Source organism: Pseudophryne corroboree, chromosome 1 (assembly GCF_028390025.1).
Source record: "Pseudophryne corroboree isolate aPseCor3 chromosome 1, aPseCor3.hap2, whole genome shotgun sequence".
Classification (NCBI taxonomy): Eukaryota; Metazoa; Chordata; class Amphibia; order Anura; family Myobatrachidae; genus Pseudophryne; species Pseudophryne corroboree.
This window is the reverse complement of record NC_086444.1, coordinates 823,119,730-823,144,426: the sequence shown is the minus strand read 5'-3', so window position 1 is coordinate 823,144,426 and position 24,697 is coordinate 823,119,730. Positions and strand designations below refer to the sequence as shown.

At 47.9% G+C, this 24,697-nt stretch overlaps 1 protein-coding gene and 1 pseudogene across 2 annotated transcripts in view; both read left to right on the top strand.

Annotated features, from left to right (window-relative positions):
* Positions 1–24,697, top strand: part of MRPL1 (mitochondrial ribosomal protein L1) — a 229,224-nt gene that overhangs the window by 128,548 nt on the left and 75,979 nt on the right. The window lies entirely within an intron of this gene.
* On the top strand, positions 13,736–13,862 carry LOC134932650 (U8 small nucleolar RNA; annotated as a pseudogene).

Sequence of the window (24,697 nt, the reverse complement as noted above, 5' to 3'; positions counted from 1 at the left end):
CTCCCACAGCACACCGCACACTCCGGTCACTGTAGGGTGCAGGGCGCAGGGGGGGGGGGCGCCCTGGGCAGCAATTAAGTACCTTTTTGGCAAAAGTAGACATATATACAGTCTGAGACTGTATATATGCCCGAGCCCCCGCCATTTTTTACACATTAAAGCGGGACAGAAGCCCACCGCTGAGGGGGCGGGGCCTTCTTTCTCAGCACACCAGCGCCATTTTCTCTTCACAGCTCCGCTAGAAGGACGCTCCCCAGGCTCTCCCCTGCAGTATACAGGTGCATTAGAGGGTAAAAAAGAGAGGGGGGGCACATAAATTTAGGCGCAGAAATATATTAACAGCAGCTACAGGGTAAACACTAAGGTACAGTGTAATCCCTGGGTTATATAGCGCTGTGGTGTGTGCTGGCATACTCTCTATCTGTCTCCCCAAAAGCCTTTGTGGGGTCCTGTCCTCAGTCAGAGCATTCCCTGTGTGTGTGCTGTGTGTCGGTACGCCTGTGTCGACATGTTTGATTAGGAAGGATACGTGGAGGCAGAACAAGTGCAGCTGAGTGTGGTGTCGCCGCTGACGGTGCCGACACCTGATTGGATGGATATGTGGAAGGTGTTAAATTATAATGTAAACTCCTTGCATAACAGATTGGATAAAACTGTAACCTTGGGACAGTCAGGGTCTCAACCCATGCCTGATCCTACAGCGCAGAGGCCGTCAGGGTCTCAAAAGCGCACACTATCCCAGATAGTTGACACAGATGTCGACACGGAATCTGACTCCAGTGTCGATGACGATGAGGCAAAGTTGCAGCCTAAAATTATTAAAGCCATACGCTACATGATTGTAGCAATGAAGGATGTATTACACATTTCTGAGGAAAATCCTGTCCCTGACGAGGATTTATATGTATGGGGAGAAAAAGCATGAAGTGACTTTTCCCCCTTCACATGAATTAAATGAATTAAGTGAAAAGGCGTGGGATTCCCCTGACAGGAAGGTGATAGTTTCCAAGAGGTTACTTATGGCGTATCCTTTCCCGCCAACGGACAGGTTACGCTGGGAATCCTCCCCTACGGTAGACAAGGCGTTGACACGCTTGTCTAAGAAGGTGGCCCTGCCGTCTCCGGATACGGCCGCCCTAAAGGATCCTGCGGATAGAAAGCAGGAAGCTATCCTGAAGTCTGTTTATACACAATCTGGCACACTGTTGAGGCCAGCAATTGCTTCGGCCTGGATGTGTAGTGCGGTAGCTGCATGGACGGATACTCTGTCTGAGGAGATAGATACCATGGACAGGGACACTGTTCTAGTTTATGCAGTCAAATTTTGCTGTGGTGCGCTCCCTGGGTTACTAGGGCAATATTCAATCTTCAGAAGTGTTAGGCTCTGGTGAAGATATTCTTAATTCGGCAAAGATTCCCCACTCCAATTCGCATGGTTTTACCCAAAAGATGAAAGAGAGAGCAATATAGTGAAGTATAGTCAGATTCAATTTTGCTCATATAAATTAGATTATTCAAACAAATGGAATCCCACTGAATAGGCGGACCCACGTACCAGATTTTGTGGGGTGTCAGTAGTGCCCACCCAAATACGCCTGTGGTATTACTTCCACTGCTTTCTAGTAGTTTTCCTCAGAGATTCTTCACCAATTCACCTCTCCATTTGGAGTTATATCCCCAAAAATAGGAAGAGAACAGCAGTATATAGTGAAGCGAATTTCCTCTGGATGCCGTAGGTGCCTCCAACCAGTCACCAACGCGTTTCTGCCCTATAGGGGCCTTAGTCAAGGCCTTGACAAAGGCCCCTATAGGGCAGAAACGCGTTGGTGACTGGTTGGAGGTACCTACGGCATCCAGAGGAAATTCGCTGACTGTTGCTGCAAACCACGGGGAGCAATATTTAAGGCGTTTTTGGGTGGACACTTGATACACCCCAACAACTCTGGTACGTGGGTCCACTAATCTGTGGTGGATTGCACATTTTATTATTTATTTATTCTTGCTAAATTTGCACTTGGACATCATATGTTTTTAGAAAAAAGACCTTCTATTGCACTTTAATAAAAATTATCATTTGTATATCAGAACAAACAGTACTTCACTATATACTGCTGTTCTCTTCCTATTTTTGGGGATATAACTCCAAATGGAGAGGTGAATTGGTGAAGAATCTCTGAGGAAAACTACTAGAAAGCAGTGGAAGTAATACCACAGGCGTATTTGAGTGGGCACTACTGACACCCCACAAAATCTGGTACGTGGGTCCGCCTATTCAGTGGGATTCCATTTGTTTGAATAATCTAATTTATATGAGCAAAATTGAATCTGACTATACTTCACTATATTGGTCTCTCTTTCATCTTTTGGGTAAAACCATGCGAATTGGAGTGGGGAATCTTTGCCGAATTAAGAATATCCTCACCAGAGCCTAACACTTCTGAAGATTGAATATTGCCCTAGTAACCCAGGGAGCGCACCACAGCAAAATTTGACTGCATAAACTGTGACTTTTTGGGATTCAGTTGACCATCCCGGCTGGTGGACTGCAGCACCTTTGAACTAAAGCGCCATCTTTACATTTTTTTTGTTTGAGGGACACTGTTCTACTGACCCTGGCACATATCAAGGACGCGGTCCTATATATGCGGGATGCCCAGAGGGACATTTGCCTGCTGGGCTCTAGAGTTAACGCAATGTCCATTTCTGCCAGAAGGGTCTTATGGACTCGGCAATGGACATGGGATACCGACTCTAAAAAACACATGGAGGTTTTACCTTATAAGGGTGAGGAATTGTTTGGGGACTGTCTCTCGGACCTAGTTTCCACAGCTACGGCTGGGAAGTCAAATTTCTTGCCTTATGTCCCTCCACAACCTAAGAAAGCACCGTATTACCAAATGCAGTCCTTTCGTTCTCAGAAGAGCAAGAAGGTCAGAGGTGCATCCTTTCTTGCCAGAGGCAAGGGTAGAGGAAAAAAGCTGCACCATGCAGCTAGTTCCCAGGAACAAAAGTCTTCCCTGGCTTCCACTAAATCCACCGCATGACGCTGGGGCTCCACAGGCGGAGCCAGGAGCCGTGGGGGCGCGTCTCCGACATTTCAGCCACCAGTGGGTTCGCTCACAGGTGGATCCTTGGGCTATACAAATTGTGTCTCAGGGATACAAGCTGGAATTCGAGGTGATGCCCCCTCACCGTTACCTAAAATCGGCCTTACCAACTTCCCCCATGGAAAGGGAGATAGTGTTGGCGGCAATTCACAAACTTTTTCTCCAGCAGGTGGTGGTAGAGGTTCCCCCCCTTCAACGGGGAAGGGGCTACTATTCCACTATGTTTGTGGTACCGAAACCGGACGGTTCGGTCAGACCCATTTTAAATTTAAAATCCCTGACCATTTATCTGAAGAAATTCAAGTTCAAGATGGAATCGCTCAGGGCGGTCATTGCAAGCCTGGAGGAAGGGGATTTTATGGTGTCTCTGGACATCAAGGATGCTTACTTGCATGTCCCCATTTATCCGCCTCATCAGGAGTACCTCAGGTTTGTGGTACGGGACTGTCATTACCAATTCTAGACGTTGCCGTTTGGCCTGTCCACGGCACCGAGAGTTTTTACCAAGGTGATGGCGGAAATGATGGTGCTCCTTCGGAAGCAAGGGGTTACAATTATCCCATACTTGGACGATCTCCTCATAAAGGCAAGGTCCAGGGAGCAGTTGCTGATCAGCGTAGCACACTCTCAGGAAGTGTTGCGTCAGCACGGCTGGATTCTGAACATTCCAAAGTCGCAGCTGATTCCTGCGAAGCGTCTGCCCTTCCTGGGCATGATTCTGGACACAGACCAGAAGAAGGTGTTTCTCCCGGAGGAGAAGGCTCAGGAGCTCGTGACTCTGGTCAGAGACCTCCTAAAGCCAAAACAGGTGTCGGTGCATCACTGCACACGAGTCCTGGGAAAGATGGTGGCGTCATACGAAGCCATTCCCTTTGGCAGGTTCCATGCGAGGATCTTTCAGTGGGATCTGCTGGACAAGTGGTCCGGATCGCATCTTCAGATGCATCGGATGATCACCCTATCACCCAGGGCCAGGGTGTCTCTTCTGTGGTGGCTACAAGGTGCTCACCTCCTCGAGGGCCGCAGATTCGGCATACAGGACTGGGTCCTGGTGACCACGGATGCAAGCCTCCAAGGGTGGGGGGCAGTCACTCAAGGAAGAAACTTCCAAGGGTTGTGGTCAAGTCAGGAGACTTGTCTGCACATAAATATCCTGGAGCTACGGGCCATATACAATGCCCTGAGTCAAGCGGAGCCTCTGCTTCGAGACCAACCAGTGCTGATTCAGTCAGACATCACGGCAGTCGCTCATGTAAACCGCCAGGGCGGCACAAGAAGCAGGGTGGCAATGGCGGAAGCCACCAGGATTCTTCGTTGGGCGGAGAATCACGTGCAAGCACTGTCAGCAGTGTTCATTCCGGGAGTGGACAACTGGGAAGCAGACTTCCTCAGCAGACACGACCTCCACCCGGGAGAGTGGGGACTTCATCAAGAAGTCTTCACGCAGATTGTAAATCGATGGGAGCTGCCACAGGTGGACATGATGGCGTCCCGCCTCAACAAAAAATTAAAGAGGTATTGCGCCAGGTCAAGGGACCCTCAGGCGATAGCTGTGGACGCACTGGTGACACCCTGGGTGTTCCAGTCGGTCTATGTGTTTCCTCCTCTTCCTCTCATACCCAGGGTACTGAGAATCGTAAGAAAAAGAGGAGTGAGAACAATACTCATTGTTCCGGATTGGCCAAGAAGGACTTGGTACCCGGAACTGCAAGAAATGCTCACAGAGGACCCATGGCCTCTGCCTCTCAGACAGGACCTGTTGCAACAGGGGCCCTGTCTGTTCCAAGACTTACCTCGGCTGCGTTTGGCGGCATGGCGATTGAACGCCGGATCCTAGCAGAAAAGGGCATTCTGGAAGCAGTTATTCCTACGCTGATAAAGGCTAGGAAGGACGTGACAGCAAAACATTATCACCGTATATGGCGAAAATATGTTGCTTGGTGTGAGGCCAGGAAGGCCCCTACAGAGGAATTCCAGCTGGGTCGATTCCTGCACTTCCTACAGTCAGGTGTGACTATGGGCCTAAAATTAGGGTTCATAAAGGTCCAGATTTCGGCCCTATCCATTTTCTTTCAAAAAGAACTGGCTTCACTGCCTGAGGTTCAGACGTTTGTTAAGGGAGTGCTGCATATTCAGCCTCCTTTTGTGCCACCAGTGGCACCTTGGGATCTTAACGTGGTCTTGGCTTTCCTGAAATCCCACTGGTTTGAGCCACTTAAGACAGTGGAGCTGAAGTATCTCACGTGGAAAGTGGTCATGCTGTTGGCCCTAGCCTCAGCTAGGCGTGTGTCAGAATTGGCGGCTTTATCATGTAAAAGCCCCTTTCTGGTTTTCCATATGGATAGGGCAGAATTGCGAACTCGTCCGCAGTTTCTGCCAAAGGTGGTGTCATCTTTTCATCTGAACCAACCCATTGTGGTGCCTGCGGCTACTCGTGACTTGGAGGATTCCAAGTTGCTTGATGTAGTCAGGGCTTTGAAGATCTACGTTGCCAGGACGGCTGGAGTCAGGAAAACTGACTCGCTGTTTATCCTGTATGCATCTAACAAGCTGGGTGCTCCTGCTTCAAAGCAAACCATTGCTCGCTGGATCTGTAACACGATTCAGCAGGCTCATTCTGCGGCTGGATTGCCGCATCCAAAATCAGTGAAAGCCCATTCCACAAGGAAGGTGGGCTCTTTTTGGGCGGCTGCCCAAAGGGGTCTCGGCATTACAGCTTTGCCGAGCTGCTACTTGGTCGGGTTCAAATACATTTGCAAAGTTCTACAAGTTTGATACCCTGGCTGAGGAGGACCTGGTGTTTGCCCATTCGGTGCTGCAGAGTCATCCGCACTCTCCCGCCCGTTTGGGAGCTTTGGTATAATCCCCATGGTCCTTACGGAGTCCCCAGCATCCACTAGGACGTTAGAGAAAATAAGAATTTACTCACCGGTAATTCTATTTCTCGTAGTCCGTAGTGGATGCTGGGCACCCGTCCCAAGTACGGACTTTCTGCAATACGTGTATATAGTTATTGCTTAACAAAGGGTTATGGTTATGTAGCATCGGTTGAGTGATGCTCGGTTGTTGTTCATACTGTTAACTGGGTAAGTTTATCACAAGTTGTACAGTGTGATTGGTGTGGCTGGTATGAGTCTTACCCTGGATTCCAAAATCCTTTCCTTGTAATGTCAGCTCTTCCGGGCACAGTTTCCTTAACTGAGGTCTGGAGGAGGGGCATAGAGGGAGGAGCCAGTGCACACTAGATAGTACTAAATCTTTCTTTAGAGTGCCCAGTCTCCTGCGGAGCCCGCTATTCCCCATGGTCCTTACGGAGTCCCCAGCATCCACTACGGACTACGAGAAATAGAATTACCGGTGAGTAAATTCTTATTTTTTTCTCCTACGTCCTAGAGGATGCTGGGGACTCCAAAAGGACCATGGGGTGTAGACGGGATCCGCAGGAGACATGGGCACACTATAAGACTTTGAATGGGTGTGAACTGGCTCCTCCCTCTATCCCTCTGTGGCCAGAGAGACTGGACACACACTAGGGGAGCTCTCCTGAGTTTCTCTTGAAAGACTTTGTTAGGTTTGTTATTTTCAGGGAGACCTGCTGGCAACAGTCTCCCTGCATCGTGGGACTGAGGGGAGAGAAGCAGACCTACTTCTATGAGTTTCAAGGCACTGCTTCTTTGGCTACTGGACACCATTAGCTCCAGAGGGTCTGATCACTTGGTTCGCCTAGCTGTTCGTTCCCGGAGCCGCACAGTCACCCCCCTTACAGAGCCAGAAGAAAGAAGCTGGGTGAGTAAAGGAAGAACAGAAGACTTCAGTGACGGCAGAAGACTTCAGAGTCTCGGAGGTACCGCGCAGCGTGCCATTGCTCCCACACACAAGCGGCACTGCAAGGGTGCAGGGCGCAGGGGGGGCGCCCTGGGCAGCAATATACCTCATAGATATGACCTGGCAAAGTGATATACAGTGCATAGGCACTGTATACTGACCCCCGCCAGTATAAAAATGTACAAATATAACGGGACTGAAGCGCGCCGAGAAGGGGGCATGGCTTGGCCCTCACAACTCTATACAGCACCATTTTCTCCTCTCAGAGATGCTGGGCCCGCCAAAACACTGTTAAACAGCTAACAATGTAAAATGAGGGGGCACAGTTGTTTAGTGCAATATAGGTTCAACCATGAAGCACTATATATATGTATATATAATGAGCGTGTGTAAAATGAGTTGGTAAAAGTTTGTGTTTTCCCTGTCAGAAATCTACCCATTTTAGCAATGTTGGTGGGTGTTTAGAACACGTGTGTCGACATGTGTGAGTGCTCTACCACAAACAGATATGGGAAACCCTCTGTCGGCATTGCCGGCTACAGATGGTACTTGATTCATGAGATTAAGTGTCAGCATGTCAGTAGTTGTAAACTTTTCCAAAGTAAACACTGTTTGGGAGAAACAGACGTATGTGGGTGACCCTGTCGACACCAACTATTATGACTGGGTGTAAAATAATGTAAAAAGCCTACGTTTGCATTGAGCTGTAGCTCGAGCACAGACGTGGTAGTATTTGTGGGGGTGAAATTAGGTATATATTTCCCTCAGACCCCTCGGGTCACAAAAATGTTATTTTGCCCAGTTACTACTCCCTGTTGTCGACACGAATTTTATGTCGGCCATAATGTTTCCTGATTAGATCCACAACATTGGCATTCAGTACATGTTCATGCACATTCAGAACACTAGGGACCCTGCTGTTCCTGACAAGTATGTATGTATGTGTGTATATATATATATATATATATATATATATATATATATATATATATATATATATATATATATATATATATATATATATATATATATAGATATATAGATAGATAGATATATGATTTGTATATATAGATATGTGTGTATATTCATATTACAATTTATTATGAATGCTGAAGTAAAGTTATTCCTTCTCATGTGCTGGTCGCTCTGTTGATGAAGCTCTAGGTCAGCCGTGACAAGATGGTCTCAAATCCTCACAAGGAGGCCGAGTGTTTATTCTTTTCCCGCCGTGGATAGAATAAAGGGAAAGTCAACCCCTGGTCTGCACGGGGCCCTGTCACAAAGGATCGTATACAGGAAGCTAAGTGATATTTTAATTATATGCTTTGATGATATTTGCATTACATACGCATAGGGGAGTGCTTGTATTCAGAAATGGTCGGTTACCTTGTTATCCGATATAATTACCCTGGGGAGAGATGAGATATTCCTTAAGTTGGGTCTTATCTAGAACATTGCAGCTTGCTGCCGTGCGATTACAAGAGGTATGCACTGACTCCGAGAAATACTGGAGTATCTTCCCTATGAAGGGATAACCTGGTTTGGGGATGGCTTTGTTAAGTTGATCTCGGCAGATACCACTGGTAAGTCTACCTTCTTGGGCTATGTTCCATCACAAAGGTTGTTGACAAATTTTTTATGGGATGCAGTCATTTTGACCGGTTGGATACCGTTTTTATTCCCCTTCTTTGTAGGTAGAGGGAGGTGAAAAGGTAAGAGGTCTGCAGCCTTTTCAAGTTTGCAGAATCAGATATTGTCCTCTGTTTCTACCACATCCACCGCTGGGTCTATCTTGCTGGAGCCCACACTAGTGGGAAATCGTCTAATACTCTTCAGTCAGTCCTAGAATGGACTTGGACCAGTGAGTTAAGAATAGAGTCCAAAGGGGGACATACTGGAGTTTCCAGATGATTCCCCTCACCGATTCTCCTCTGGACGGGGAGGTAGTATGCGATGCCATAAAATAGTTGGGTCAGGATCAGGACGTTGTCCTGCTGTCTCTGTCACACACAAAAAAAAAAAAGCTGTTATTCAAGCTTTTTCGTGCTTCTGCGCCCGGACAGCTCGGTCAGAACAATCCCAAAAAGATTTCTACTTGAGAAATTGAACTACAGGATGGAATCTCTCCGGGCAGGGATCTCCGACCTGTAAAAGATAAGAGGCTTTAAATGCGGTTTCATCCGCATTAAGCTTACCTGGGTTTGCTATTCAGGTTTGTCATTGCCATTTCACCGGAGTAATGGCAGTATGATGCTTTTTCCTTCAATAGTAAGAGCCATTATTATTCTGTACTGGGTCGCTCTCCTGACTACGGAGAGGTCAAGAAACAAGTGGTACAAATCGTTGTTTCTCTATGTCAGTTCTTCAACACAGAGAATCGCTGTTGAACCCAACGATGCAGATATCGGAGTTGGGAATAAGATTAGGTTCTGAACTGTTAAGAGTTGTTTTTTCCGGTGGAAAGGAGATCTGAGGATCCAGAGTCTGATCAGATTTGCAACAGTGTAAACCCATCAATACGTTCCGTTGATGAAGAATATGGTTGCAGCCTTCGAGGCCATTCGGTGAACAGGCCAAATGCCAGAGTGGTTTTTGCGGGACCAGTTGGACAGGTGGTCCGGGTCTCACCTGCACATGCACCGGAAAAATAATCCTATTTTCCAGGACCAGGATATCTCTCCTGTGGTGGCTTCACAGTTATCACCTCCTAGAGGGACGAAGGTTCGGGATCCAGGATTGGATCCTGGTGTCCATGGATACAAGTCTCCGAGGCTGGGGAGCAGTCTTTCCAGGTGAAGAATTTCCAGGGGAAAAGGTCAAGCCGCGTAGCTTGTCTACAATAAGCATCCTTGAATTAAGAGCTATTTACAACGGAACATCTTCTTCGTGATCTGCCCGTCTTAATTCTGTCGGACGACTTAACAGCAGTGGCGTAAGTAAGCCACTATGGAGGAACGAGGAGCAAAGCGGCAATGGCAGAAGCCGCAAAAGTTTTCCGCTGGGCAGAAAGGCATGTAAACGCTCTATTAGCGGTCTTCGTTCCGGGTGTTGACAACGGAGAAGTAGACTTCCTCAGCAGACACGATCTCCATTCAGGAGAGTGGGGTCTTCCTCACGAAGTTTTCACTGAAGTGACAAGTCTTTGGGGAATTCCTCTATTAGACAGGTTGGCGTCTCGCCTCAACAAGAAACTTCTGGGATATTGTTCCAGGTCAAGGGACACTCAAGCAATAGCAGTGGACGCCGTCGTGACACCGTGGGTGTTTCAGTCGGTCTATGTGTTCCCTCCACTTTCACTTTTTCCGAAGGTGATAAACATAAGAAGAACAAAGGTTCAGGCGATCCACATTGTTCCGGTCTGGTCAAGGAGGGCTTGGTATCCAGATCTTCAAGACTTACTCAAAGAAGATCCCTGACCTCTTCCTCTACGAAAGGACCTGTTACAGCTAGGACTGGGCGTGTATCAAGACTTACCGCAGCTGCATCTGATGGCATGGCGGTTGAACACCATATCCTAGCCCGAAAGGGTATTTCCGGTGAAGTCATTCCCACATTGCTCAGGCTAGGAAAGGAGTAACGGCGAAGCTTTTCCACTGTATTTGGAGGAAGTATGTGTCTTGGTGTGAATCCAAGAAAGCTCCTACGGGGGAAAAAAATTTCAGCTGGGTCGTTTTCTCTATTTTTTGCAAGCAGGTGTTAATGCAGGCCTAAAGTTAGGCTTAATTAAAGTGCAGATTTCGGCCTTATCAATTTTCTTTCAAAAAGAATTGGCCACCATTCCAGAAGTTCTGACTTTCGTGAAAGGGGTGCTGCACATCCAGCCTCCATTTGTGCCCCCATGGGACCTTAACGTGGTGTTGCAGTTTCTTATGTCACACTGGTTGGAATCTATACGAAAGGTTGAGTTAAAATATCTCACTTGGAAAGTGGTCACGCTGTGGCCTTGGCGTCCGCAAAGCGGGTGTCGGAATTAGCGGCCTTGTCTCACGAGCTCTATTGCTCTTCCATGTGGATAGAGCGGAATTGAGAACTCTGCTACAATTTCTGCCGAAAGTGGTTTCTGCGTTTCACATGAACCAACCTATTGTGGTGCCTGTGACTACTGAAGACTTGACTGATTCGAAGTCTCTCGTTGTAGTCAGAGCGTTGAATAATTGTCGCCAGAACGGCTCAGATTGGGGAAACAGAGGCTCTGTTTATCCTGTATGCTCCCAACAAAATTGGGGGTTCCTGCTTCTAAGCATACTGTTGCACGCTGGATCTGTGATACGATTCGGCATGCTCATTATACGGCTGGATTGCCGTTACCAGAGTCCGTGAAGGCCCATTCTACCAGGAAGGTGGACTCTTCTTGGGCGGATGCCCGAGGAGTCTCGGCGGTTCACTTGCCGAGCAGTTACTTGGTCGGGTTCAAACACTTTTGCTAAGTTCTACAAGTTTGATACCCTGGCTTATGAGGACCTCAGGTTTGCTCAATCGGTGCTGCAGAGTCGTCCGCACTCTCACGCCCGGTCTGGAGCTTTGGTATAATTCCCATGGTCCTTTTGGAGTCCCCAGCATCGTCTAGGACGTAGGAGAAAATAGGATTTTAATACCTACCGGTAAATCCTTTTCTCTTAGTCCGTAGAGGATGCTGGGCGCCCGTCCCAGTGCGTACTTTATCTGCAGCTATTGGTGGTGGTTACACTCATGTGGTGTTTCTTTTCAGTCAGGTCTGTTGCTGACGTTATTCATGCCATGGCATGCGGTATGCTATTATTGGTCGTATTTACACACAGGTTGTGTTACATTTTCGAATAGCATATTGCTGTATATTTTTCATGCCGTCGGCTGGTGTTCTATTGAATGCCACGATCTGCGGCATGTTCGAGGTGGGAGCTGGTATGACACTCACCGTGTTTAAACGATAAATTCTTTCCTCGAAATGTCCGTCTCCCTGGGCACAGTTCTCTAACTGGAGTCTGGAGGAGGGGCATAGAGGGAGGAGCCAGTTCACACCCATTCAAAGTCTTATAGTGTGCCCATGTCTCCTGCGGATCCCGTATATACCCCATGGTCCTTTTGGAGTCCCCAGCATCCTCTACGGACTAAGAGAAAAGGATTTACTAGTAGGTATTAAAATCCTATTTTTCCCCCAAAAAAACGCTCAGAAATTGTCGCCTCTTTTTCTAAATGAATTAGGTGAAGAACATGTATTTAATGTTATCCAAAATGATTTTAGTGAAAAATAAAAGATTTTTTTTTATATATATATTTTGAAAAAAACATTGTTTTCCCCCAAACATTGGAACATCGGTCGACACCATCAGAAACATTGCGAATTTCCGTTTAACCCGTGGGTCAGCCACCAGGTACACAGGAGGGGCTTGGGGGGATTGATTTACACTGCCCCAGCGGCTGCGATTGGCTGCAGCCGCTGGGGAGTGGGGGGATCCTGCCGTGCTGACTGATCAGCAATGTTTGGCAACACAGCAAACACTGGGGCAGGGTGCGGGTAGGCAGAGTATCCTTCCGGTCCCTCTGAGAGCAGCAGCAGGAAGTTTCTCTTCCCTGCCACTGCTAACACGATTTATCTGACTGGTCGCATCCTGTGCGACCAGGTCAGATAAAGCACTTGCTGGCATAGTCACATCTGATGCGACCATGCCAGGCAAGTGATTTATGAAAGCGCAAGATAAATGTATTTTGAGGTATGCACTTAGCCATAAAAATGTGAAATTAAAAAAAATCAGAACTGCTCAGGGTAATGGGATCACATAGGAGCATTCAAGCTGTGAATTTTTGACTTCTTAGCTATACAAAGTAGCAATAAGTAATGCAGACATTGGGGAGGTGTTCTTTCAGTGAAAATGCTTGGAACTTCTCACAAAAAGTCATTACATTTGTAAGTTTGTAAGTATCATAGGATAAAATAAAAAAATCTCAGATGATACATCTAGCCTCAATACACCATGCAGCGCGATATGTCTGGTGTGAGTGAACCTCCAGGTCCTGTGCAACTGTGCTAGCATCGGGGATCTTTTTTTGCTGAAAATGTGTCTTAGTCGCAATGCAAGGTGAATAGAACGCATCAGGAGACTGTACTGATTTATTTGATATGTGACACTTAGTTAAGTTTGATTAACTTACAAAGAAATGCAAATACATACGCACACTGTGGTTCGAGCTGCTGCGGCCGCTAATCATATGCATATAATAGCTATACTCTGTATTTCTCCTTCATCCACTAGGGGCCACTGGAGCGTAGTTACAATGGGGAAATAGTAGGCAGTAATTGGGAGCTGGCACTTTAAAAATTCTCACACTGTGGCTAGCTCCTCCCCTACTATCTCCCCTCCAAGCCAGTCTTAGTTAGTGCCCGAGGTGAGCTGGTTCACTTGGGTTTAGCTGAAGAAATTTTTTCTTTTTTCTTTATTATTTTATTTTTCTTCACACACACGCACGGACTGGCAGCTCTGCCACTACCAGTCTGCACCGCGGGAGCTGCCGGCGGGGTCCCATCGCAGCTGCGTGCGGCTCGGGATGGGCCCCGGCAGACGCTGAGCTCTCCTGAGTTGGCCGGACACCGCTGCGTGCGGCGTGTGTCGGGGCCACTCCATCCAGCAGAAGATTCCGGCAGCTGGGCAGCAGTATGTATATGCTGCCGGACACCGCTGCGTGTCGGGGCCGATCCACCAAGAACTGCAGCAGTGGTGAGTGAGCTGTACTTTATTTGTGGTGGATTCATGTTTTTAGAGCAATGCACTGTTTATTGTTGTACAACCCACTCCAGAAGGGCTCTCTGGGGCTGTAATGTACTGAGTGCTTCATTGTATCCTTACCTGTTCCTCCTTATGGAGAAACAGACATGATGAATGGGGGAGACTGAGTATGTGATATACAGATCCCCTGCACAACCCTGACTGACAACGGAGTGTGTCTCATTCTGATACCATGATCATAATGGGGCATTGTCTGTAAATTGGTGCGGCCCCCCCTCCGCTCCCCCAGCTCCCCACACCCCCCGCACGGATCCCCGCTCAGCGCGACTCACAGAGCCGGCACAGGGATCCCGCTGGAGCGCAAAGCAATTTTTAAATTTGGCGCCTTGTACGGAGGGGGCGGAGCTAAGTCCCGCTCTGTAGAGCGGGCTCAGCGCTCCCTGCTCCCCGGCGGCGACTCGCGCTCTGTACAGCGCAACACTCCCCGGCGGCGGCTCGCAGATACAGGGCTCTATTAGCTCTGTATAGCGGGCTCAACGCTCCCCGGCGGTGACTCGCAGGTCCAGCGGAGGGTTCAGGGTGCTTCCCGCTTTGTTAGATATAGGTTTTCAATAAGGCGCCATAACCGGGGGGGCGGAGCTAACTCCCGCTCTGTACAGCGGGCTCAGCGCTCTCCGCTCCCCGGCCACTGCTATAGTGTAGTGGCCATTTATCTGAGTTTAATGCACAGCTCAGACAGGTGGTGCTGGTGAGAGTGTAATATACACTATGCAGTCAGAGTGGCTCAGCACTAATCCAGTTATCCATTATATTGATTTTATCTCATAGCCCAGAGGAGTTTCACTCTGGCGGCCATTTCCTCCCTGCAGGGGAAACCTCTGCCACATCCAGGTACAGACCTGGCTTCATATTTGCAGTGTCTCCTATAGCCTAGTGGGCTAATCTTGCATACTCAGAGACAAATAGATAAGGTCCCATGTATATTGGATGTTCAGTTATAAGAGTTAACACTGCCTTGCCACATAACATTTCTCCCCAGCTTTTATCACTGGCTAACCGCCATTTGGGGTGACCATCCGGGTTCTCCTTCCCTTTATTATTCCTTTATGTCACTTGTAATTTGGGGAATGTGTGTGGCATCAGATAGTAGCGGGGACATCTGAACACAGGGACCAGGGTTGTGATCCCAACAAAAACCTACTTTAAAGCTCCTACTCTGTCACTGCAGGTTATACTGCAGACATTACATAGGGCTACACATCTTTAACCACCTTTTCTCCTTTCGTTCATATCACCTGGACAGTCAGAGAAGTACCTGTTAGGTGGGGATTGTGCGGGGCAGCCATCTCTTCAGCCCTCAACGCAGGGCGGGGTGTTGCCTTCCCTTTATTATTCCTTGGTGTCACTAGTTACTAATGCTATTTGTAATTTGGGAATGTGTGTAAGGCATCAGACAAATAGCGCTGTAGCTCAGTACGCTAGTAGCGGGTATCTGAACAGAGGTTTGAATCCAAAAAAAAAAAAAACAACTTTAAGGTGAGCTCCTATAGCCTAGGGCTAAGACTCCTGTCCCACAGCGCAGCGCTACTGGTTCAGGTCTCCGCTGCTCCAGAAAGTTTATTTGAATCGTGTCGGTCACACATTATAGTGCAGACCTTACATAGGGCTGTGTTTATTTAACCCACCTTTTCTCCTTTCGTTTGTTTCACCTGGGATAGTCAAAGAATTCCCTCTTAGGTGTAAAGTATGCGGTGGAGCCATCTGCTTAACCCTCCACGCACCTGCAGGACACTCCTGTTTGAACAGCTCAGATTATGCAGGTAATGTCACTCTTAACCAGAGACCTTATACGTCATTTCACCTCTCCAGGTTTCTAAAGGAACCTTTCTAACCTTCCATGTTACAATACTGATGATGTCTGTTTTCTGTGGAGTCTGAACCAGTGTCTCAGAATATCCAGGTGCATTATACAGCAGTTCGTCTGATACTGCAGGTAAAGGAGGCGGACACGTCAAGTCCATCAGGGTACAACGCAGATGACGAAATGACAGCGACTGGTCCAGTATCGGATGAGCTGGGCAGGCTCCGGTAGACACCCGAATACACAATTTCTCTGGCTGGGTCCACAGGATTATCCACAGGATAACATTGGGATATTGTCGAGCGACAGCGAAAATGGCACCAACACGGTCACGAGCTTTCTGGCCTCCCAGGATGCATTGGGGCCTCCACTATATAGTCCCGCCCACAGCCTCAAGTTTTCATTACTTTATTTTTATAGACTTACTGTTTTTGTTTGAGCGACTTCTCTTAGCGTCTTAAACGTGTATTAGAAAGAGTTGCTCCAACAACTCCCCACCGGGTCGCAACAACGCTTACCTTCGCGGTACAGTGCTGTCTCGACGGGCGTCTGTGTCGGATGTTCTAGCAGGTCCAGCAGACGTTACCAGGCTGTGGCCGGAGCATGGGGAGACAGTGAGTATATGGACTTCCTCTTACTAGAGGGGTCAGGACACAGCTACGCTGATTTGGTGGAGACTACAAACAGCGTGTTGATGCGCCGAACATCTCGAGTGTGACAGCGCTACGCTCCGGGGATCATAGGCGCCAGGACTAGGTGAGGCCGCGATCCTGGGAGTTTAAGTCAACAGGGGGTTTCAGACGCTCTCCTGGCCGTCCCTCCTCCGAGTTCATGGCCAGTTCCCGCGGGTCTCTCGTTTCATGAACTGAATGACCTCACTTCCGGCTCAGACGCTACCACGAGGGTGCTCGGTTGCAGCTTAGACGCTGCGGTTGTGTACACTGGACATAAACCCGCCCAGACCGAGTTGCAGGCCTTTAGTGTCTGCATGCACGTGGAGTCGCTCAGCGTCCGTGTCCGTTGGTGAGCGTCCGTGTCCGTTATCAGTTACCAAGAGCGGCAGTGTACACCAGTAGCGTCTGAATCCACTCGGCGTCTTTCGAGCGTCTTTGCTTGGATATGGAAGTGTGGTGAGTCTCCCTGTATCCCGCTCTCTGGAGGCAGGGTATACAGTACTAAAAATTCCTTCTACTTCTTAGTGTGCACTGTTAATTTTTAGTACCTATTGCATATGAGACCTGTATATTACTGTGTTTTCTGCATGTTATGTTGAAAAAGAACTTGTTAAACAGAAGTACAAATTTCCTACTTATGTATAAGTTATTATGGAGGTTGTATTCTCATATGACAATGTCTAATGCTTTAACATGTGACTGACTGCTAGTATGTGTGCTGACTTTTCTGTGTAATGTCAGTCCTGTTCTGACCCTCAAATCAGGTGCACTGTGGTCAGATTGATTTCACCTCTATATACTAATTATAGGGTGTGGTTCAGTCACAAAATTGTGTAGTCAATATCAGAAAAAATGTCTGTGAGCGGCAAAAGTGATGAGGAGAATTTGCAAGCACTCCTACAGCCCTAACATGCTTATCTTGTAAGTCAGGGGTAATTGATATGATTCAATTGGTCACTTATGAGGGTTTGTGTGCAAACTGTTTCGCTTTTCAGCGAAGTAAAAAACAGGAGTTAGTTCAACCTCCAGTAGAGCCACCATGGAATATGTTCGCAAAGACTCTGTCTTCAATAGCGGACAGGTTAGCTCCAGTAGCACCACCTCAGGGGTTAGGTTACACTATGAACCCATACATGCAGCTCCCTTCCTATGGTTTGGTTCCAGTAGCCTCTACAAGCAACCAAGGGGTAGGTAAGACTAAGACAGATACGTCTGTATGGCAGACTACACAAGAGGATACATCGGATGATGATGCGGAAACAATAGATTCAACTCCGTATGATGATCAGTCGCAGAGCTTTAGTTCAAATGATGTAGCTGAACTCATTAATGCAGTAAAGGCTGTGCTTTCTCTGGAAGAACCAGCCAAGACAGCGTTAAAAGCAAAAGCACCTGTATTCAAACGAACAAAGTCAGTGAAAGCTGAATTTCCAGCGTCAGAGGAGTTGACGGAAATGATGGATGAGTCTTGGGCAGCGCCCGGTAAAAAGTATAAGATTCCTAGGAGATGGGATTCTTATTATCCATTTCCTGCTGGAGATTGTTCGAAGAGAGAAGTTCCTCCAAAAGTAGATGCACATGTTCTGCGACTCGTGCACAAATCTGCTTTGCCACTGTCATCTACCTCTTTGAATGATGTCACAGACAGGAGGGTAGAGAGCCTATTGAAAAATATTTTTTCTCTTGTGGGTGCAGTGGTAAGACCTGCTATGGCTTCGGCCTGGGTAGCAAAGGCAATGGGCGAATGGATAGAGGAACTGGAGAATGACATCCCCTCTCCTACTAGGGAGCAAGAGGATCGTCTTTGCCGTTTAAGACAATCTGCCCAGTATTTAGAAGAAGCAGCCATTGATGTAGGCACTGTTGCTTCTAAAGCTTCAGCCCTGGCAGTAGTCGCTCGCAGAGCAGTCTGGCTACGGACCTGGAAAGCAGATGCGGAGTCCAAGAAGGAATTGGAAGCATTGCCTTTCATGGGTAATATATTATTTGGAAAACCTTTATCGGATATCCTAGAGTCAGAGGCTGAATCGAAGAAGGTCAGATTTCCGGCTACCTACAACCCTAAGTCCAAGGGTTTAAAATTCCGCTCATTTCGCTGGCAAAGCAAAGCGAAAGGTAAAGAGGAGCCTAAACAACCCCAGTTTAAATCCAGGGGTAAGAAGCAGTGGGCTAGCAAAAAGCCAGCTTCCAAACCTGAACAAAAGCCCTCAGCCTGAAGAGACGGGCCTCCGCCTGGAGGATTCCAGGGTTGGGGGCCGACTCCTGCAATTTGCACACACATGGCAACAGTCAACAACAGATGCCTGGGTGCAGAAGGTAGTATCTCAGGGGTATGGGTTCCCATTCAGCAGGCAGCCTCCTCAAAGATTTTTTTGCACCAGCCCGTCTTGTATAGAGTCAAAGGCCAATGCCCTGCAAGAAGCAGTCCAAAAATTACTGCAGTCAGGTGTGATTGTCCCAGTACCTCCATCACAAAAGGGACAGGGGTATTACTCCAATCTGTTTCTAATCCAGAAACCAAATGGGTCATATCGACCAATTCTAAATCTGAAGATGTTGAACAATTACATATGGATCCCGAAGTTCCACATGGAGACGTTACGCTCCATAATGTTGGCTATGGAACCGGGAGACTATATGGTATCTCTGGATGTGCAGGATGCTTACCTACATGTGCCTATAGCACTATCACATCAGTGTTACCTCAGGTTTGCCATCCTCAAGGAACACTTCCAGTTCCAAGCTCTGCCCTTCGGGCTAGCTACAGCACCCAGGGTGTTTACCAAGATCATGGTGGTTATGGCAGCTTGTCTGCGCAAACAAGGGATAAGGATATTCCCATACCTAGACGACCTATTAATCTTAGCACAGTCGCAAGATTTACTGTTGAGCCATCTCCAACAGACGATAGTTTGTTTACAGAGACACGGGTGGCTCATAAATTGGGAGAAGTCGTCCCTGAATCCATCACAGCGGATGGTTCATTTGGGAGCCATATTGGATTCAGACCTACAGAGAGTTCTCTTACCAGAGAAGAAAATAGTCAAGGTGCAGGTCATGGCTCAGGAAGCGTTGCAAGCCCAGACAATGTCAGTCCATGCAGCAATGCGACTGTTGGGTCTGATGGTATCAACGTTCGACATGGTGGAATATGCGCAATTCCACTCCAGACCATTGCAGCATCTCATTTTGACAAAATGGAACGGAAATCATCAAACAATAAAGAAGCAGATGATAAAGATTCCAGTAAATGTAAAAAGGTCTCTAGCATGGTGGCTACAGACAGACCATTTAAACAAGGGGAGACCCTTTTGGATAAAAGAGTGGCAAGTCCTGACGACAGATGCCAGCCTGCAAGGTTGGGGGGCGGTACTCGGAAGCCTATGGTTCCAGGGAAAATGGACCGCAAGGGAAAGTCGCCTGCCGATAAATCTGTTAGAAATAAGAGCCATTTACTTGGCCCTAGTTCAGGAAAAGGACAATCTACAAGGAAGACCAGTCCAGATCCGCTCAGACAATGCGACGGCAGTAGCATACCTAAATCATCAAGGAGGGACTCACAGCAAGAGTCTGATGGAGGAAGTAACTCCCATTCTAAAGTGGGCAGAACTCCATCTCCCAGCATTGTCAGCAGTATTTGTCCCGGGGGTACTAAATTGGGAAGCGGATTTTCTCAGTCGGCACACCATTCAGGAAACTGAATGGGCACTACACCCAGAAGTGTTTCAGACACTGGTGAACAGATGGGGTCTACCGGAGATGGACCTTATGGCGTCTCGTCTAAACAACAAAGTTCCGAGGTACGGATCAAGAACAAGGGACCCAGGAGCAGTCCTGGTAGACGCACTGTCAGTAGAATGGAGGTTTCAGCTGGCATATCTGTTCCCTCCAATATCTCTGTTACCCAGAGTAGTGAGAAAGATAAAACAGGCAAAAGGAGCAATCATTCTAATAGCTCCAGCTTGGCCAAGAAGGCATTGGTACACAGATCTGTGGAGAATGTCCGTGGAAGCACCGATACTGCTCCCTCAACGTCCAGATCTGTTAATGCAGGGTCCTTGTTGTCACCGTCATCTGGATCGCCTGTCTTTGACGGCGTGGCTGTTGAAACCTCTATCTTAGAGGCTAAAGGATTTTCAAAGCAAGTAATCCAAACCATGCTTAGAGCAAGAAAGCCTTCTTCGGCCCGTGTATATCATAGAATATGGCAAGCCTATATTCATTGGTGTTCTGGAAAAAATAACAATCCAAGAGCTTTTAAAGTAGCTAGAATTTTGGATTTTCTGCAGGCAGGATTGGATAAGGGGTTGAAGGTTGCTTCCTTGAGGGTGCAAGTCTCAGCGTTGACTGTATGGTTTCAGCAGAAGATTGCTGACCTACAGGATGTACGTATTTTTTTCCAAGGAGTAGTACATATTCAACCTCCATTTGTTCCTCCTGCAGCTCCCTGGGATTTGAATTTAGTTCTTAAATTTCTACAGGGTCCTTTGTTTGAACCACTTGAGAGAGCAGATCTTAAGTGGTTAACGGTTAAAGTTCTTTTTTTACTGGCAATGGCGTCAGCCAGAAGAGTGTCAGATTTAGGAGCATTATCATGTAAGTCTCCTTTCCGAAGTTTTTTTCCAGACAGAGCAGTTCTCAGAACGAGATCTAGTTATCTTCCAAAGGTGGTGTCAAAGTTTCACCTGAATGAAGAGATTGTAGTCCCAGCTTTTCAGGTATCGGGACTATCTGCGGGAGAAGCGTCACTGGACGTGGTCCGGTCTTTAAAAATCTACATAGATCGTACTAGTGCCATCAGGAAAACAGATTCCCTCTTCATCCTCTACGGATTCCATAGGAGAGGTTGGCCTGCTAGTAAACAGACGCTGGCGAGATGGCTCCGAATGGTAATATCTGAAGCTTATTCTCATGCAGATCTCCCTATTTCGGCTAATGTCTCTGCACACTCTACACGTAAGGTAGGTCCTTCTTGGGCAGCACAACAGGGTGCATCAGCAGAACAGATATGTAAGGCAGCCACATGGTCTTCCATAAACACATTCATCAGACATTATGCCTTGGATACTTTTGCCTCTCATGACGCAGACTTCGGGCGAAAGGTCCTCCTGTGCAATCAGGAGCATCCCCACCACTAAAATGGCTTTGGGAATCCCAATGTTATCCTGTGGATAATCCTGTGGACCCAGCCAGAGAAATGAACGTTATGGTAAGAACTTACCGTTGATAACGTGATTTCTCTTATGTCCACAGGTATCCACAGGGATCCCACCCGGACGCATCTGATTTGAGGATCTAGACAAACACTAAAAACCTCTTCCTTCTTGTATGGAAGGGTGTGCATGTGTGTTCTTATCGCCTGTACAGGTCTCTACCTAATGTTCCTGCCTATAATCGCTGTGGAAAGAACTGATCTGACTGAGTCAGTGGGCGGGACTATATAGTGGAGGCCCCAATGCATCCTGGGAGGCCAGAAAGCTCGTGACCGTGTTGGTGCCATTTTCGCTGTCGCTCGACAATATCCCAATGTTATCCTGTGGATACCTGTGGACATAAGAGAAATCACGTTATCAACGGTAAGTTCTTACCATAACGTTCATTTCAGGTATCAAACAATGTTTGTTTTCCTATCCTTTCCCCGCAGACGGCTGGAAATGGTATCAGTACCTCTCCAGGGTATACCCCTCGATGTATCGCCGGTCCAACAGGCTGCCGTTTTTTCCTGAGGCAACCTTGCTCAGGCATCCATCGAACGCACATATACGGCAGCGGGGTTCTACCTTGTCCGGAGCAGGTAGGTTGTGGAACAATTGTCCTCTAGGTTACAGGATGTTTCGCATCAGGATCAATTGATACTTTGGTACGGGTCAGAATCACGATTCTGCTTTATGTTCTTTGGAGGTCTTCACGTCTGCAGACTCGGAACCTGCATTTTCGCTTGGGCTGTCTTAACCCGACGACCTCTGGGACTGCGACAGTGACAGGTTAACATGAAATCCTACGGGGCAGATGGTTCAGGGGAAGGAACTTTCTGCAGGATTTCTTGAACCATTGGAGGTAAGTCCACTTTGCTTTCTCCTACTACTGCCCCAGCTCCAAGACAGACCTTTACCGGTCTTTCCTTTAGATTTTTCCGTGCCCTTTCAAGCTTTCGACTCCACACGGGCGATATCTCCGTCGCCAGGGGATCTCAGGGCAAAAAGCTGAAGCAGAGGTTCAGCATCCTCGGTCCAGTCTGACTTTAAGTCATCCTATACACCTACTACAGGTCAAACCTTCCTACCACCTGGAGGGTCCCAGGGTAGGCGCATGTCGGGGTCCTACGGAGAGTACTGAGAAGGCTTGGGCGGTTACAGACTAAATTTTGGAGTACAACCGTCTCAGGAGTCGAGAGTCATACTGCAGTCGGCGCTCCATATGCTTCTAACCGCAAAGGAGGTTGATCCCTGTTTTTCAGATATCATTTGAATCGGGACAGTTCTCAGGCCTTTGTTTTCTTTTCACGTTCCGAAGCCTGTGGGCTCGGCCAGGCCTATTCTGGCCTTAGAATCCTTTCAGTCTGTGATTGCTAGTTTTGGACAAGATAGGGAGTTTTACGTGTCCCTTGTCTGCAGGGAGGCCTGTTTACTGATTTCCGTTGGGTTTCCTCAACGGGCTTTTCTCAGATTCGCATTACAGGATACTCATTTTCACTGTCAGTCCACTTCCATTCGGTCTCTCTTCCACTCACACAGGGTTCAGGAAGATCACAGAATAAATCTTTCCCAAGGGCAGAAAGTACGTTGGTTCCCTAATGGGACAATCTACTACTACTACTATCCCACTTTGTACATTAGGTGGCTTCTGAATATCCGGAGGATCCAGGAGCTTCTGGTTCGACACGGATCCAAAATTATGCTCCTCGTAGACATTTCTCAACACGGTCCGTCGGAGGATTTTTCCTTCCTCGACACCAGGTACTCTATTTCTTCAGTCAAGCTGCGACGCAATGAGTGGTCGCCTACATTCCCCTCTGAGCGGGGGACAACAATCTTCTTTCCAGGTCAAGCCGCCAGGTCAGACTCCCGGGTGAGCGGACATTCCCCGGAGTTTTGTCAACTGGTCCGCTGTTGGCGGAGATTTCGGATCGACCTCAGGGCGTTCTGACTGACTCTTTAACCCTTTCCTACTCTCGAACGTGGCGGCAGTAGCCGAGGATGCCCTCAGGGCTCCTGGGAGTTTTCTGGTTATTCTATCCTGCCTCCTTTTCTATTTCTACCTCTCTTTCGGTAACACAGGAGGGAAATATGCGTGCTAGTCCTCTCGGTGGCTCCGGGTGGGCCACGCATGACTTGAAGATACAGCTACACCTGTTGTCAGTAGAGGAGCCTTGGCTCCTACCTCGACTGGACTGTCTACTTCAACAGGGCCCTTTTCTTTATTCAATCTTACACTGTTTTCATTTAACCGTGTGACTGTTCACGAGACCTCAGAAGGGACGAGTTCCCTAGTTCGGTTAGGCCTACTGGGCCCCGATTTCAGAAGTCTGTTACCTCTTCTCGCTTTTGCCACTTTTGGAAAACTGTATGGGACATACTAAGGATAAAAGGGGTTTTCCCCTTCTTTCAGTTACCATTCAGCCGTCATCTTTGGTTTCTCTGGGAGTTTTTGCTCCGCTGCGCTTCAAACCACAGTGACCTGAATTTTAGGTCTCTGCCTTTTTCGGTTTTCTTCCAAAAGAGACTAGCCTGGCGGCCGTAAGTTCGGGCTCTCTTTCAGGGAGTTCTCTATTGGCAACTCCCCCGGCTGAGCTTCGGCCTCAGCGGTCGTTTCTTCCAAATGGGATGTCCGTTTTTCACATAAATCTGACACTAGTGTTTTTCGGTCCTCTTTGACTGTTGTCAGGGCTCGCCGACTCTCTCTACAGCGGTCTTAGGCTATTCGACGAAGGGCTTTTCTTCTTTGTTCTGTACGATGCTCCCGTACTAAATAGCCGGGGTCCCAGCATATGCTGGGCTGTTGGATACATCTGACCATCAGACAGTCTTCTTGGCGGTTGCTCAGGAGCCTCCGTTTTCCATTTCAGCGCACTTTACGCGCGTTGTGGGACCTTCGTGGGCAGCTGCCCGTGGGGTCTCCATGAATACTTTGTCGGGCGGACCGCCATTCGTTTTGTCAAATTCTACAAGTTTGACACTTTTGCGGCCTCTGCATCACAGTTGGCCGAGCGGTTTTACAGGACTCTCAGCGCTCTCCCACCCATTTTGGGAGCTCTGGGACGTCCCCATTGTAACTACGCTCCAGTGGCCCCTAGTGGATGAAGGAGAAATCAGGATTTTGGTACTTACCGATAAATCCCTTTCTCCGATTCCACAGGGGCCACTGGACGCCCGCCCAGCGCTGTTCCTCCTTGTTTTTTGCTTAACGGTTTGCAGATCACCATATGACTGCTTGTTGAGTTCGGGCTAGCCGGTTGTTTGTTAGGTTCTGTTCCAGGTTTGGTCTGTGTTATCCTGGTTTACAGGGCTTCATTAACCTCCTCTACCTTAC